This window comes from Stegostoma tigrinum, unplaced genomic scaffold (genome assembly GCF_030684315.1).
Source record: "Stegostoma tigrinum isolate sSteTig4 unplaced genomic scaffold, sSteTig4.hap1 scaffold_73, whole genome shotgun sequence".
Classification (NCBI taxonomy): Eukaryota; Metazoa; Chordata; class Chondrichthyes; order Orectolobiformes; family Stegostomatidae; genus Stegostoma; species Stegostoma tigrinum.
In genome coordinates, this window is record NW_026728674.1 from 1,146,133 (window position 1) to 1,164,033 (window position 17,901).

Consider the following 17,901-nt stretch of genomic DNA (forward strand, 5'->3'; position numbering starts at 1 on the left):
TGCCTCCATTGAAGAGATATAAAGTGGTTGAAGACATTGCACAGCAGACGGGGATGAATTGGGGAGTTATTTCAAAGAGCTGTGATATGCCAGAAGACCTCCTTCCACACGCCAACTCTGATTCTACGTAACAAAAATGATTTTCAGACTTGGGAAGAGCCTTCAAAAATGTCACTGGTAACCAGCTTTTGGGCAGAGTAGAGCTGCTGAGATGATAGACCAGGAAAGAGGGGTACCAGTACTGATAATATGCTGAACACAATCAAATTTTGAGGTTGTAGAATGATGTGGTCTTCAGCATTTTTGAAACTTTGACCCTTTTCCTTCCTCTTCACGGAGCAAGTCAAATAGCGGCAGCACAATGTTGCATGGCTGCTCAAGCCTGCTCCACCGTTGATGATGATTGTGGCTGGTCTTCTCCATCAATTAAACTTTTGCTCGTATCTCATCCTCTTTTCAAAACATCGGTCTATTCACGTGTAGTATCCCTCTCGCTAATTTAATGAGAATTCATTCCAATCACTGAACTCCTAACGCTGACCCACCCCAGATCAAAAAATTCAGCTGAGATCAGGAACTTATCTAACCTGTATGGCTGAGCTGGCTTTTAAAAAGTTTGCCAGTGAGAGAGTCCCAGTTAGAAACATTCATTCAAAAAAATACAATTGCATGGATTACTCTACAATCCTAAACTCCATTCAAATTCAGTTGGCTGAACGGTTGGTTTGTGATGCAAAGTGATGCCCTGCAGAGAGGGCTCAATTGCCACACCAGTGAGCTGACCACAAAGGATCTTTGCCTCAACCCCTCTACTTGCCCGAGGCATGGTGATCTTCAGGTTAAATCATAACCAGTTGTCTCTCTCTAAGGAGTGGCCAAATGGCGTGCTAAGACTTTACCTTTAATCCTGATAACATAGCAACAAGCAGATAACTCAGCTGATGTCACTGACTAATAGAATCCTCAATTATACTAATATTACCGATGTGATATCATCAGAAGGCATGCTCAACTAAGTTTTAATTTTCAAATTAAGTTAACAACCATTCAATCAATATTACTTAAGTACTCATATTACTGATCGTCTCGATACAACATTGCGGTTACATCTGTTCATAAGTGAAGTGTAATGTAATTGCACTTAGTCTGGTTTTATCAATGTGATCCTGCAATGAGTCAATAAGCAGGTCACCCACAGGTTGCCAATCAGTGTGGACCCCCTCAGCTGTTATCACGAGCCTCAAGATCATCCAGAGCTTTCTGCAGTTCTTGAAGTTTCTCCAATGCCTTTTCCACCTGTTTCTGCCAGTTGTTTGCATGGGTTTTCAATTGCTCCCAATTTTCCTTCACTTCTATTGACTGTTTGAGGACAGCTTTGGCAATTCTCTGGGCTCTCTCTTCCGGGTTAGGTTCTGGAAATATGAAATGCAAATAATTTATCAACTATTCATGACTTTGATCGATGGAACTGAAGTTTTCTTTCGAAACCCCTTTCCTTTAAAAGGTCTCTCTGGACTTTATCCTGAAATTGGGAATATATAGTATAAGACTAAAGATTTTGTTACAGGCACATCAATGATAAATTCTGTAATGAGCTAGCAGGTCACGGAGCCATTAACAGAGAATCTCAGAGAACCAATACAAAGCCAAATAAAATTGTGCAGATATTTGAAATTTATGACTACCAAGGAAACTTTAAAAAAGGAAAAAGATTAGAGTGACTAAATGGGTTAAATTCTCAACAAAAGATTTGACATATCCTTTCAGGATATCTTTCATAGCTATTAAAACAAACATCCAACACAAACCAAGTTTCATCTTTCAGGACTGGCAAGTTAGAATGATAAACCCGAAGTCTACCCTGCACAATTCGCTCTAGAACTCACTCAATGAGGTTGTTACGTGATATAGAGATAACAAAGTGTGCAGCTGGATGAACGCAGCAGGCCAAGCAGCATCTTAGGAGCACAAAAGCTTACATGTTGGGCCGAGACCCCTCATCAGAAAAGGGGGAGGGGGAGAGGATTCTGAAATAAATAGGGAGAGAGGGGGAGGTGGATCGAAGATGGATAGAGGGGAAGATAGTTGGAGAGGAGACAGACAAGTTGAAGAGGTGGAGCTAGTAGAGGTGAGTGTGGGTGGGGTGGTAGGGAGGGGGTAGGACAGTTCAGGGAGGACGGACAGGTCAAGGGGTGAGGTTAGTAGGAAGGAAATGGGGGTGTGGTTTGAGGTGGGAGGAGGGGATAGGTGGGAGAAAGAACAGGTGAGGGAGGCGGGGACGAGCTGGGCTTGTTTTGGGATGCAGTAGGGGGAGGGGAGATTTTGAAGCTTGTGAAATCCACATTGATATTATTGGGCTGCAGGGTTCCCAAGCAGAATATGAGTTGCTGTTGCTGCAACCTTCGGGTGGCATTGTTGTGGCACTGCAGGAGGCCCAGGATGGACATGTCGTCGAAGGAATAGGAGGGGAAGTTGAAATTGTTCGCGACTGGGAGGTGCAGTTGTTTGTTGTGAACCGAGCATAGGGACTGCTTTGCAGAACACTTAAGTCTCTCCTTGGTTTCCCCGATGTTGAGGAGTCCACAGCGGGTACAGCGGATGCAGTATACCACATTGGTAGATGTGCAGTTGAACATCTGCTTGATGTGGAAAGTCTTCTTGGGGCCTGGGATGGGGGTGAGGGAGGAGGTATGGGGGCACGTGTAGCACTTCCTGCAGTTGCAGGGAAAATGTCGGGTGTGGTGGGGTTGGAGGGAAGCGTGGAGCCGACAAGGGAGTCATGGAGAGAGTGGTCTCTCCAGAAAGTAGACAAGGGTGGGGATGGAAAAATGTCTTTGGTGGTGAGGTCAGATTGCAGATGGTGGAAGTGTTGGAGGATGATGCGTTGTATCCAGAGGTTGGTAGGGTGGTATGAGAGGATGAAGGGGTTCTCTTTTGGTGCTTATTGCGGGGATGGGGTGTGAGGGATGAGTTGCAGGAAATGTGGGAGACATGGTTCTTGACCACTGTGTGTGGTTGGGTGGGGGGTGGGGGGTTGCGGTCGTTGAAAAACGAGGACATCTGACGTGTACGGGAATGGAATGCCTCATCCTGGGAGCAGATGAGGCGGAGGTGAAGGAATTGGGAATAGGGGATGGAATTTTTGCAGGAAGGTGGGTGGGAGGTGGTGTATTCTAGGTAGCTGTGGGAGTCGGTGGGCTTGAAATGGATATCGGTTTCTGGGTGGTTACCTGAGATGGAGACAGAGAGGTCCAGGAAGGTGACAGAGGTGTTGTAGATAGTCCAGGTGAACTTGAGGTGGGTGCCTGAGATGGGGACATATATAGCTCCATTCATATTCACAAATCTCTGTTTCAAATCTAATCTTCTTAAGCACGTACGTAATTTTTCATTGTCAATGAATGTTGTTATGTTGATTGCATAGAGAAAGTGTTTCAAGAGACTGATTGGCCTCATACTTTTCATCCAATTGTATTTGGCAAGTTGACGTTCAGCACTTCTGTAACAAGTCCAATTCCACTAAGTGGCGCAAATGGCATGGTCAACATTTCAATATAAATACAAGAGAGAAAAATTAAGACAATGGCCTGAGTGTTTCGCCCGATTACAGCAGAGGCATTAACACATACTAGTTTACATTAATTTATCTCTGAATCTACCAAGAAATGAATTCTTTGACAATGTCACGACAACATTGAGACATTTGGCAAGCTCAGGGGCAAGGGGACTGGTTCAGAACTGTACACAGAAACGTAATGAACAGAAACACTGTATGGTGAGAATGGTACTAAAAAGGAAATGGTACAATTTCATCTGTATCAATCTGTAGTTGGAATACACATGGTTTGAACCGGCACCAATGCAAAATTGAATTGCCATTGCGTGACATACCATGTGTTCAGAATGAGGAAGAGATGAAGCTTAGTTATGATTCATTTCATTAACATGAATCTTAACTAACTAATCTAATTAAACGAAGCAGTTTTACAGACAGAACGCTGGTTTACAAACAAAATCTGCACTGATTGACTTCCAGATAGTAAAATGAAAGCTGTTGATCTCAGACTTTGATTATACACAGAATTGAAAGATGAAGTGACAATCTTGGATTCAGGATTGCAAACTGACATCGGGGATTAAGCAACTGATAGAGACCATCCATGTAGTTAATCTTGAATTGGCAGCATTACAAGTGACCAGGACAATACCTGCTCTATAAAAATAAGAAAAAGTAGAAACAGAAGACAACTAAGATACAACAAAAATGCGACATTCAATTTGAATTACAAAATACTTTAAGCAAACAATTTTATTTAATTCACATATATTATCTGCAATAATATCCATTTAATATTGGTTCTTCCAAACTGTTGCAGCATTTTGACATTAAAAGAATATTCCATCACAAGTATTGCTTGCTATAAAAATCCCAGCATGTTCTGAAATTCTTAGAATAAAAGTATTTCAATCCGATGGTGCTCCTGCATTATTCATCAGTTCCCCACTCAATGGGTATGTTCTGATATGCAGGAAACTTCTATTGTTCGATATGGGGACGGGTATTTACTTGGCATTGTTCTCATGGAGGCAGCACTGACAGATTATAATTTTCTTCCTGTGGGCTCTGTAGTCCAGATTTTTCTCTCCTCCATTATGTTGCATTAAAGATCAACAACATTCACCATTTCCTCAGTCTGAGAACCTACCATGTTAAAAAGTGACCAATTAAAGTGTTGCATTGCCTTCAATTTCACAAGGACTGAACTAATCTGCTGCTTACGACACTGATTGCAAAATTAAAAACCATGAATTGATAACAAAAACAGCGGGATTTTGTACTTTCCCTTGTGGCAAGTTTGAAAATAGAGGACATTTAATCAGGTGGAAGGATGGCACCACCTACAATTCTGCTTAGAGCCAGATTAAATCCATGGTGAGAAGACTTGTGCATAACTTCCCAACTTCATTGCGAGTTAAAGTCCCCAATTGAGCAACTGACGTACACATACATCATCCCACAACAACTGGTATTGACTCAACAGTGGGCAGGGGTGTCACCATTAAGAAATGTAACAGGCTTTCAAAGGCATTCAATGTGCAACATCAAGAAGGGGAAGTGGCGTGCTAATGGTGTTTCACTCAATCCTGGCCCGAGATCGAGCAATAATCGTAGGTTGGTTGCCAATGGTAACAGAGATCATCACCTCCCAAGTGACACTGCTGCTTACTACACCTGCTGGGTTCTGGTTAGCCAACCGCTCATGGAAAGTGGCATCCCACCAGGTTTGCCGCCGGTCTATTATGTGCCAGAGGGGAGAAAGATGTAGCTGCCTACGCATGAGAGGAGCAAGGTCAGGATGACGTACCCCTTGAGGGGAGCGACCTGAGGCTGGCGCTCCCCTGAAGGGAAGCTGGTTGGGGCAAGCCGTTCCCTCATCAGTTCTCGAGTCAATGGCCTAGACCCTCGTCGCTTCCACAGGATTACATCCAGAGGCTAAATAGCTGCCTATTCATCAGTGCTTGCAACTACTTCAACTCCGATTCACAGCTGGACCTGCAGGTAAATCTGCAAAACCACTGTCCCAGAGTACAGTTTCTTTGCATAAAAGGCACATTTTCAAGCTAGGAAGTCAAGGTAAACCAATCTCTTCCAACATTTAGAACTTTTGATGTTGGAAATCAGTCAAGTACAAAGTCGCAGCTCATCAGGAACTAAAACAAAGTTGCTGGAATAGCTCACCGGGTCTGGCAACATCTGTGACGGAAAACAAAAACAGCGTTAACGTTTCGGGTGCGGTGACCGTTCCGCAGCTCATCAGGGATGTTTATTACTGGAATATTAATTAAGTAGAAACTAAACAAAATTGGATAAAAGGCAGGAGATGGAGAGTGGTGATGCAAGGAAGTTTTCCATACTGGAGGCCTGTTGCCAGCGGTGTCCCACAGGGATCATTGCTGGGTCTGCTTTTGGTTGTCGTTTATGTAAATGATTTAGATGAGAATATAGAAGGCCTGGTTAGTAAGTTTGCAGATGATACCAAAATCGGTGGTACAGTGCACAGCAAAGAGGGGAAATGCCAGTTATGAGGAAAGGTCACCGGACCTGAAACGTTAACTTTGTTTTTTCCTTCAAAGAAGCTGCCAGACTTCCTGAGATTTGACAGCAACTTTGTTTTTGTTCGTGATTTACAGCATCTGTAGTTCTTTCGGTAGTTAAGAAGGTGTTTCATGACTCAGACCTTTGAGGAGAAGAGTTGGAATGCCATGTTGAAGTTGTACAGGATATTGGTGAGGCCTCTTCTACACTGTTGTGTCCAATTCTGGTCGGTGTTCAAGGAAGGATATTATTAAGCTGGAGAGGGTTCAGAAAAGAATTACCAGGATGTTGCCAGAAATGGAGGTTTTGAGATTTAAGGTGAGAATAGACTGGGGCTTTTTTCACTGGATCTTAGGAGGTTTCGGGGTCACCCGATGAATGTTTATAAAATAATGAGGGATCTAGATAAGGTGAACGCCAAATGTCTTTTCCCTACTGTGGAGGATTTCAAAACTATGGGGCATAGTTTTAAGATGAGAGGAAAAAGATTTAAAAAGGAAATGAGGGGCAATATTTTTATACAGAGGATTGTTCATATGTGGAATGAACTTCCAGAAGAATTGGTGGATGCGGGTACAGTTTCACTATTTAAAAGACGTCCAGGTAAGTACATGAATGGAGGGATATGGCCGAGCGCAGGAGGCAGGCAGGACTACTTTAGTTTGGGATTATGGTCAGCATGGACTAATTGGACTGGAAGGTCTGTTTCGTGTTGTATCACTCTATGACTCTATAAATACAATTTTATTTAAATGCTAGTCTATCTTCTTTAGCATTGATCAAGGGTAGGTTATGGACAAAATAGAGCTTTGTAATTAGTCTGATCTCAGCTGTTTAAGGAGACTGGTGAAGTCTTTGTTGTCAGAAAAGTGGCCTAAAAAGGAAACAAATACAAGATTGGGTTGCCTCTTGAGGTTAACCACAGATCTATGTAAATGTCTGGCTCACATTCAGGAGGACTTTGCAATGTGTGACTTACTAGTGTTTTATACCACTACAACAATCGAATATGATGGATTTGCTTTACAAGAAAAATGGTGAAGGGCTATTTTGTTTCACTTTATAATTTACAACACACTATCAAGGTCATTCATGTATGACAATTGAATGAATCAAATTCCATTTTAGTTGAGGAATCGAGTGGTAATATCAGGTTTGGCCTTTGAAATGACAAGTGTTATGATCCCAGTTGATGGTGATACTGGACAATTCAGATTCCAGGGTGAGATAAATTTTCATTCTCTTTACTGTGGTATTCAATTACTGAAAATGCTCACAAGCGGATGCCTATGTATATTTATAACAGAAGAACACAGAAAATTATTAGATTAAAACCCACGTCTTGTCCTTCTCACTACACACGGTATAGGTGTACAATTCAAACTTAAAACTTGCGCAGCATTCCTCCAGTATAGAATCCAAGCTCACAAATAACATTATTATGTGAAGCCTGTTTAATATTGCTCTCCAGAGAGAGAAAAATGTTTTCATTTTCTATTAATGTCCTCTTATCATTATTTTAATTTTACTTGGATGGATTTCATTTTAACAGCATTGAAACCTTCATTTTTTTTAGTTTTATGAATCACAGAAACTCAGTAAGCAGGTACAGCAGGTATTAAGGCAGGGAAATGGAATTTTGGCATTTGTTGCTCAAGAAAGAGAGTATACAAATACAAAAGAAGGTTGCTGCAACTATGCAAGGCATTAGTGAGTCCACACCTGGAGCCCTGTGTACAGTTCTGGTCTCCTTACTTAAGGAGAGGTGTCATTGTATTGGAGGCAGTCCAGTGGAGGTTCACCAGGATGATTCCAGAGACGAGAATGCGTCTTAAGACAGACAGAGTAGTTTCGGCCTACATTCTCAGGTGTTCAGAACAATGAGAAGGGATCTAATTGAGGGATATAATATGTTCAAGCAGATTGATAAAGTTGACGTGGAAAGGATGGTTCCTCATGTGGGCAATAGAGCAAGAGGTCATAGTTTTAGCATAGGGAGAGAAGGTTTAAAGGGATGATGAAAAATTTCTACACCGGAAGGGTCATGAATCTCTGGAATTCACTCCCTGAGAAGGCATTGGAGGGCTGTGACATGGAGCAAATTTGAAGAGGAGATAGAACGATTTTTGAGTTCATAATGGGTTCAAGAATTATGGAGAGCAGGTAGGAAACTAAAGTTGCAGCAGAGATAAGATCAACCACAATCATATCAAACAGCGGGGCTCGAGGAGCTGAATTGTCTTACTCCTCCTAGTACTTAAGTTCATTATCATTTTTGGTTTGGAGCTGTGAACTGTGAGCTGAGAGTGACCTTTGGACTGTGAGCAGCAGCTTATGTGAAAAAAGAAGAAACAATTTGATATTTGTTTATGAGGCTAGGTCTGGAGGTTAATTGCAGGTCAATTCTTCTTCCAAGAAAACTCTGTTGATGAGTCACTAGCAAAGAGAAACCAATATTGAACTGTCTTTAAATCAGAAGGATTGTCCCTGCAAAAGCTACAGGACAGACGTTTGATTGCCAACTGGTTGTCCTCCCATTATCAACTTATTCTAAGTTAAGAGGTCCTCTGTTACAAGTAATAATTAAATATCCCCCAAAGCCTACTGAAAGGTATTTGCATAGCTCAATGTTTTCAGAAACCAAGACAGAAGCTCAGAAATTACTGGAAATGCTCAGCGAGTCTGGCAGCATCTATGGACAGAAGTTAGAATTAACATTTCAGATCCTGTGACACTTAGAAATAAGGAATTCTGAGGAAAGGTGATACGACCCAAAATGTTAACTCTGTTTTCTCTCCATAGATGCTGCCAGATCTGCTGGTTTTTTACAGCAACTTCTGTTTTTGTTTCTGATTTACAGCATCTGTAGATTGTTCAGATTTTAACTTAACATACAATCTCATCTGACTGTGAGATTTTAGATGATGGACAAAAACAAAATTTCTGGAAAAGCTCAGCAGGTCTGAAAACATCTGTGAAGGCCAAAAAGAGGTACGATGTCAGATCTGGTGGCCCTTCCTCAGAGCTGATCAGAAGAAGGGTTGACAGATCTGAAATCTTACTTCTTTTTTTCCTTCACAGATGCTGCTGGACCTGCTGAGCTTTTCCAGCAGCTTTGTTTTTGTTCCTGATTTACAGCATCCACAGTTCTTTCCATTTTAAAGATCATGCAGTCTGGTTAAGTAAACTGGCCAGTTACACTTGATTTAGTTTTTTCCCTTTGATACATTCCTTAATTATATCTGTTTGTGTGTCTTTCTGTCTTTGCTAGAATTGGGGCTAGAATCAAAGAAGATGATGTTTAAGTCATAGGCGTTCGTCAGAATACCTTTTTGCTTAACTTTTTTTAAAAAAGATACTATATTGTTCATAAACTGTAAAATCTTTTGTTTTGGCTATAAACCTGGTGTCAGGTATTGTTATTCACAAAGTCTGGCACTGGCTTTTCAAAAAATCTGATGAGGAAACATTGGGATCAATTTTGAACGTCACTAAATACTTTATATCAATGAGTTGCAAATATAGACAGGGAAGCTGATTGAATACGGCTGTGACTTCAGGTCATAAAATCAGTCATAACATACTTATATTAAATAAATAAAGACATTCCATCACATTCTCTTACTAATCAAGTTCACTTTGATTGTGACATTAATTTCTCTCCGTATTTGTTCTTGATAAAGCAACCACATTGATATTGTCTCTAATTCAGATAAGTGGGCAAGGTAAGGGCACTGTGACAGTCAGCCAGTGTCACTCAGAACAGCGGATGAGGGCTCTGTGACAGGCAGTGTTACTGAGAGGAGGGAGTGAGAGGCCTGTGACAGTCAGTCAGTGATTCTGAGAGGAGGGGTTTAGGGCCGGGAGATAGTCAGAGTTACCAAGAGGAGCAGTTGAGGGCCCTGTGACGGGCCGTGTTACTGAGAGGAGTGGGTGAGGGCCCTGCGACAGGCAGTCTTACTCAGAGGAACGGCTAAGGTCCCTGTGACGGGCAGTGTTACTGAGAGGAGCGGGTGACGGCCCTGTGATGGGCAGTGTTACTGAGAGGAGCGGGTGAGAGCCCTGTGACAGTCTGTCAGTGTTACTGAGGGCAACGGGTGAGCACCCTGTGACAGGCAGTCAGTGTTACTGAGAGGAGGGGGTGAGGGCCCTGTGCAGTCAGTCAATGTTACTGAGAGGAGCGGGTGAGGATCCTGTGACTGGCAGTGTTACTGAAAGGAGGGGGTGAGGGCACGGTGGCGGACTGTGTTAAAGAGAGGAGGGGGTGAGGGCCCTGTGACAGTCAGTCAGTGTAACGGAGAGGAGCAGGTGAGGGCCCTGTGGCAGACAGTATTACTGAGAGGAGTGGGTGAGGGCCCTGTGACGGACAGTGTTACTGAGGAAGGGGGTGAGCGCCCTGTGACAGTCAGTCAGTGTTACTGCGAGCAGCGGGTGAGGGGTCTGTGACAGGTAGTGTTAATGAGAGGAGGGGGGGGTGAGGGCCCTGTACTGTCAGTCAATGTTACTGAGAGGAGAGGGTGAGGGCCCTGTGACAGGCAGTCAATGTTACGGAGAGGAGTGGGTGAGGGCTCTGTGACAGGCAGTATTACTGAGATGCACGGGTGAGGGCCCTGTGACAGGCAGTGTTACTGAGAGGAGTGGGTGAGGGCTCTGTGACAGTTGTGTTACTTAGAGGAGTGGGTGAGGGCGCTGTGACGGGCAGTGTTACTGAGAGGAGCGGGTGAGGGCCCAGTGACAGTCAGGGGATGTTACTGAGAGGAGTGGGTGAGCGCCCTTTCCAATCAGTCAGTGTTACTGAGACGAGCGGGTGAGGGCCCTGTGACAGTCAGTCAGTGTAACAGAGGAGCGGGTGAGGGTCCGGTGACAATCAGTGTTACTGAGAGGAGCGGGTAGGGGCACTGTAACAGGTAGTGCGACTGAGTGGAGCGGGTGAGAGCCCTGCGACAGTCAGTGTTACTGAGAGGAGCAGGTAAGGTCCCTGTGACGGGCAGTGTTACTGAGAGGAGCAGGTAAGGTCCCTGTGACGGGCAGTGTTACTGAAAGGAGCGGGTGAGGGCCCTGTGACAGGCAGTGTTACTGAGAGGAGCGGGTAAGGTCCCTGTGACGGGCAGTGTTACTGAATGGAGCGGGTGAGGGCCCTGTGACAGGCAGTGTTACTGAGAGGAGCGGGTAAGGTCCCTGTGACGGGCAGTGTTACTGAGAGGAGCGGGTAAGGTCCCTGTGACGGGCAGTGTTACTGAGAGGAGCGGGTAAGGTCCCTGTGACGGGCAGTGTTACTGAAAGGAGCGGGTAAGGTCCCTGTGACAGGCAGTGTTACTGAGAGGAGCGGTAAGGTCCCTGTGATGGGCAGTGTTACTGAGAGGAGCAGGTAAGGTCCCTGTGACGGACATTGTTACTGAGAGGAGCGGTAAGGTCCCTGTGATGGGCAGTGTTACTGAGAGGAGCAGGTAAGGTCCCTGTGACGGGCAGTGTTACTGAGAGGAGCGGGTAAAGTCCCTGTGACGGGCAGTGTTACTGAGAGGATCGCGTGAGGGTTCAGTGACAGGCAGTGTTACTGAGAGGAGCGCGTGAGGGCCCTGTAACTGGCAGTGTGACTGAGCGGAGCGGTGAGCGCTCTGTGACAGTCTGAGGGCACTGTGACGGAGTGTGTTACTGAGGGGAGGGGGTGAGGGCCCTGTGACAGTCAGTCAGTGCATAACTGAGAGGAGCAGGTGAGGGCCCTGTGGCAAGCAGTATTACTGAGAGGAGTGGGTGATGTCCCTGTGACGGGCAGTGTTACTGAGAGGAGGGGGCGAGGGCCCTGTGACGGGCAGTATTACTGAGAGGAGGGGGCGAGGGCCCTGTGACGGGCAGTATTACTGAGAGGAGGGGGTGAGGGCCCTGTGACGGGCAGACAGTGTTACTGAGAGCAGAGGGTTGGCCCAGTGACAGTCAGAGAATGTTATTGAGAGGAGTGGGTGAGATAAGGCTCTCTCTGAAAAGCAGGCATACCAGCAGAGACCTGAGAGTGAACACCGGTTTTTGTCCCCTACAATTAAGCAGGAGAATGAGTAAATTAAAAGCAAAGATCCGTGTTCTGTTGAGTTAAGGTATGCCTGGAATTAAGATCTGACCCATGATTGGTACATCCGACGCTACATGTCAAATGCTGAGTGCTCCTGCTGGTCTGCATGACCATGTGTACAGCAGGTGCCTCTTATTGGAGCAATTTGAGCAACAAGTTGGAGCATTAGAGAGCATTGATGAGTCTGACAGGTTTAGTGATAAAAACCACAAGAACTGCGGATGCTGTAAACGACGAACAAAAACAAAGTTGCTGGAAAAGCTCAGCAGGTGTGGCAACATATGTTGGAGGAAAAAACAGAGTTTACATTTCCAGTCCGGTGACCCTTCCTCAGAACTGATGGTGGCTGGGAAAACATCAGTTTCTATGCCGAAAATAGGGAGGAGGGTGGGGAGGGAGTAAACAATAGGATAGAGCCCAAAGAGAGAGAAAGACAGGTGGACAGATAAAGGAGTTGCTAACGATCAGGCTGGGAAGTTGTCAATGGGGACTGTTAGTCACTAACAACAGGGAGTGTGTAGTGGCAGGCTGCGTGGTAACAAAGCCTGGTGTGTGGGGTGGGGGCGCTGGGATATGGGAGAGTTTAGGCCCTAAAATTGCAGAACTCAATATTAAGTCTGGAGGGCTGTCAGGTCCCCAAGTAGAAAATGAGGTGTTGTTCTGTCTGCTTGTGCTGGGCTTCACTGGAACACTGTAGCAAGCCGGAGACAGAGATGTTGGCCAGGTTGGTTGATAGTATATGTTTCAGGGTGTTGTTTTGTGATTGAATGCAAGTTTTATGAGGAGAAACTGGTAGGCTAAGTGCGTTTTCCATGCAGCAGAGGAGGCTGAGGGGAAATCTGATCGACGTATTCAAAATTATGAGGAGGCATAGATTGATTGTGAGAACCAGTAGACGAGTTTAAGTCAGGGGGTATAGATTTCAGGTGAACTGTCAGCTATTTAGAGGGGATCTGAGGCAAGTGTTTTCACCAAAAGCGATACAAACATGTAATATGCTGCCTGACAAGGTGGAGAAGGCAGATACGCTTGCAATATTAAAGAAGCAACAGATGAGCATTTAAAGGGCCAGGGTATGGTAGGTAATGACTCAGTGCAGGTAAATGGGATCAGTAGTTTGATGTTTGTTAGTTGGCATTGATGTTGATCAAGTGAGCCTGTTTCTATACTGCATGACTTTATGAAGCAGGGGAGGAGATATCAAAGGTCCTGGCAAAGATTTTTCAAGTCATTTCTGGCCACAGCTAAGGTGCCAGAGGACCGCTCATACTTTTATATAAAAGAAGAAAGGACAGATCCAGAAGTTACAAGCCAGTCTAACCTTGGTGGTAGGGAAGTTATCAGAAAGAATTTTAAGGGACAAAATGTCGCTGCACTTGGAGAAACATGGAATGTTCGGGGATAGTCAGCATGGCTTTGTTGAGGTAATGCCATGGTTTGCAAATTTTATCTAATTTTTATTGAGGAGATATCAGAAGTGTTGAAGAGGGAAATTCATCTGATGTGGTCTATATGTTTTTGATAAGGTCAGTGATAGCAGACTGGTCAACAAAACAAGAGCTCATGGGATCTAAGGCTCAGTGGAGTGTTGGATCCAACATTGCCTGAAAGGCCAGAAGCAGAGGGCATGAACTCTTGCTTTTGGACATCAAGGTCCCTTTGTTTCTCAGTGCTCTCTAGGGATCTACTAGTCATTGTGAACATCTTTCACTTACCAGAGCTCCCAAAATGCATCACTACACATTTGCACTCTATCAATTGAGATTACCAGATCAAATTGTTATCCATTCAGATGCCACAAAGCTGTCAGATCAGAAAGTAACTGGATTCATGAATGATTCTCCATTTCCCCAAAGTCATTTCATCTTCCCTGTCTCAGGCAAAGGCAGCATTTTGGTATGGCTGATATACATCTAGTGGCACGCAGAAAAGTGTCCTCTGAAAATGAGACACATCAATACATCACCAAAATATGGTAGGACAGTAAACACATGCTTTTTGCTTTTGAATATGGTAATTAAGAACACATTGCAGAACGTAAAGTCATGTAACGTTTTGTGAAAATGAAAAAAAAATATTTCAAGATGCTGATCTATAAATTTTCTAATAATTTGAAGTTACCACAATCACTAGGTGAGTGGAAACATTTTCAATTGTTCCCACAACATACAATTCTAAGTAACTGTCACAGAATCTTCTGTCATGCGCTGTAACATGTTTCTTTAAATAACATACGAGTCCCTGCATTATTTCTCACTCTCCAGTTTAGCATTACTTTATTTCTAATCTCTTACTGCTCTATAAAGCCAAGTGTTCTGCAGAAAAGTGGTTGTTCCTGCAATAGATTAAGTGGCTGACCTGTTTAAACATGAAGGTGTCAGCGCGACTCCTCTGGCCCTTCTATGGGCTGAATCCAAAGCAGTTATGATTGTCTCCTCCTTATCCATTAGTTCATGTCTGAGTGCCTGCACGTGAAATTCCATTAAGAAATTATCACCATTTGAAAGCAACACTGTACATTTCCATTTAATAAATCCAATCAATCAGCACTGTCAAAAAAAAAGAACACTGATAATTGTATTAGGTTCCAATGAAGTAGTCAATCACTTAAGTTTCTAATATTGAAAGTATATTTAATGCAGAAAGACTAATTACCACCGCAACCTTAAGCATCAGTCAAGCAATGCTGACACAACATGTTAATGCCCATTAGAAGGCCTCTATTTATCAGATATCAGAAGTGTTGAAGAGGGAAATTCATCTGATGTGGTCTATATGTTTTTCATATTATGTTCTTCATATTAAATGTGCTAATCTGTGGATGGGGACAAAGGATGAAGATGGGCATATTTACAGAAAAACACCGTGACTGACAAATCACATCACTGGTTGGAAATGAGAATTGAGAGGAAGATACAAAGATGCTTCAAGAGGATTTGGAGTGACTAAGAGAGAGGGCAAAAAAAATTGTTTGATTCACTTTTTTTTTGAGCAGCTCATGCTGGGTTCATCCTCACCTTCACCAGCTCTCACCTGTGGCTCCAAATAGTTACTAGCATCTGACAGAAGCCACATAATTGTAAAAAAAATTTCAATAGTAAGGTCAAATGCAGGGAAGGTAAACACTGCATCTCTTACAATTGGTGACTTTATGATTGGTCTATTCTAGCAGGCAAAGGCTGATTCTCCAATACTGGACAGATGAGACCAATCTCAAGGCCAATGGTCACTAGTACAGAACCATGTTGTGGAACATCTGGTTACCGGGACAATTCACTCTAGATCTCCCAAACATACTGAAGAACTTGCAGCTTCTAATGTTGCTGTTCCAGTTTCAGAAAAACAGAGCTTGATTTTTGTTTTTTCATGAGGTAAGACCCCTAACAAACAAAAAAAAATTCTGAAGAGACACAGTTTGTTTCTTGTGATTCAGGCCAGGATTTGTTCACACAACAATGATGGGAAAGTTAGAGGAAAAGTTTCCATATAATGGAATAGGGAATGCTTTTACTGCAAGTGACTATTCAAGCAAAATCTAGTGCTTCACTTAAAAGGGAACTGGGTGAAATATTTACAAGAAAAGAAAATTAAAACAAAGGAAACAAGTAGGGAATTTGGATGAAAAGTCCCCCTTCCTCCATTAGGAGGGTAGCACCAGCACATGCAAGACTAAACTAATCATCCTCAGGGCAAATTTTGTTTTAAATCAATTAGAGAAGGAATATAAATGTGGTTCCATTGTTTATAAAGGGTACGAAGGAAATGCCAAACTATTAAAAGCTTGCTTGTCTTATGTTAGTGGTGGGAAAATTTTAAAATCGATCTGAGAGATCAAATAAACTAACTGAGAAAGGCATGGACTAGTCATGGATAGTCAGCACGGCTTTGTCAAGGTAAGGTCATTACTTACAAATTTAGTTGAATTCTTTAAGAAAGTGGCAAGGAGGATCGATGAGGGTTGCGCAATGAATTTGTCGACATGGATTTTAGCAAAGCAAATGATAACGTCCCACCTGAGAAGTGCAAAAAAGTGAAAGCTCATGGGTCATGGGATACGGAGTAATGTGTTGACTAATCGGCTTAGTGGCAGGAAACAAGGGTAATTGTTCATGGCTGTGCTTCTGAACGGAAAGCAATTTCCATTGGTGTTTCACAGGGCTTGATTTTGGGGCCCCTTTAATTTATTTTATAGATGAACGATTCAGACTTGAACATGGGGGGCACAATTGGTAAATTGGCAGACAACTGAAAAATTGGATGTAAGGTGGATAGGACAGAGGATAGCTCCAAGTTCCAAAATGATATTAGATGGGTTGGCGGAGAAGGCAGGAAAGCGACAGATGGAGCACAACTCTGACAAGTGTGATGCATTGCTTTTCATGAGGACATAAAGGGAATACACAATAAATAGGAACATATTGATAGGGGTAGATGAAGTGGGGGATCTAAGCATGGAAGTGAACAGGTTCCTAAAGGTAGCACTACAGGTCAGTAATGTTCTGACGAAGGCACAGGGAATGCTTTGCCTCATTGGGAAAAGTGTAGATTACCAAAGTAAGGACATCATGATAAAACTGTACAGGATACTGATGATGCCACAACTGGAGTAGTGTGTGCAGTTGTGTTCATCACAATCCAGGAAGTATATAATAACTCTGGAGACAGTGCAGAAAAGATTTACTCAAATATTGCCAAAGCTGGAGAATTGTAAATATGAGGCTGTTTTCCTTGGAACAGAAAAGTCTGAGGGATGACATGATTGAGGTATACAAAACAGTGAAGGGCAGCGATAGGGTAGAGTTAGTGTAGACAGGAGGAAGCTGCTTCCCTTGGCAGAGAATTCAAAAATCAGCAGTTACAGAGTCAAGCTAAGTGGCAGAAGGGTTAGAGGGGATGTGGGAAAATCCGTTTTATGCAGAGGGTGATGGGTGTCAGGAATTTGCTGCCTGAATTGGTGTTGGACTAAGAGATTCTAAACTCTTTTAAGAAGTACCTGGATCTGCACTTTAAGTGCTGCAGGTCCATGTACGTTTGTAACAATTTGGGATTAAAAAAGGCATCAGATGTCTATGGGTCAGCATGGACAAAGATGGCTGAATGGCTCCCTTCTGGTTTATATCATTTGTATGGCTCTCTGTTGGTCCTGCGCAAGGCCAGCATACATTGGTCACACATTATCACTGTTGCAAAGGCACTGAACTAACTTCATGGACCGCAAGTGTTCATCTGGGATAGATACCCTGCACAAGGCTGATGGATAGGAATGGCCAGGATTCTGGCCCAGCATTTGATCTGATTTATTTGATTTATTGTAGTCACACGTACCCAATACAGGTGAACTACCCTTGTTTTTCTAGTGGGAACTGCTGTCAGATGAGTTATTGCAGTGCATTTTGTAGATGGTACACAATGCCCCCATTGTCTATCAGCAGTAGACAAACATCAATGTTGAGGTGATGGAAATGGTGCCAATCAAGCATGGATGGCATCAAGCTTCTTGAGTGTTACTGGAGCTGCGGCATCCAGGCAATCATATTCCATCACACTCCCAACTTTGCCTTGTCAGAGATGGACAAGCTTTGGGGAGAAAGGAGAGGAGATACTAACCACATGATTCCCAGACGTGCTCTTGTAGCCACAGTATTTATATGGCTTATCTCATGCAGGTTCAAGTCAGTAGTAACACCCATGAAGTTGATAACAGAATTTCAGTGTTGAAACTCAACAAAGGAAGATGGTG

General features: G+C 43.4%; 1 long non-coding RNA gene across 2 annotated transcripts in view; it reads right to left on the reverse strand.

Annotated features, from left to right (window-relative positions):
* Window positions 1-2,934: 2,934 nt before the first annotated feature.
* LOC132209230 (uncharacterized) overlaps window positions 2,935-17,901 on the reverse strand; it is a 30,132-nt gene continuing 15,165 nt past the window's right edge. The window contains exons 2-4 of one of the 2 annotated variants that reach the window (XR_009445319.1): window positions 14,520-14,626; window positions 13,930-14,099; window positions 2,935-3,519 (exon numbers count right to left, since the gene is read on the reverse strand). This is a non-coding gene — a long non-coding RNA (uncharacterized LOC132209230). Of the gene's footprint in view, window positions 3,520-13,929; window positions 14,100-14,519; window positions 14,725-17,901 lie in introns of those variants that run through there. The other variant, XR_009445318.1, reaches the window with a different exon arrangement.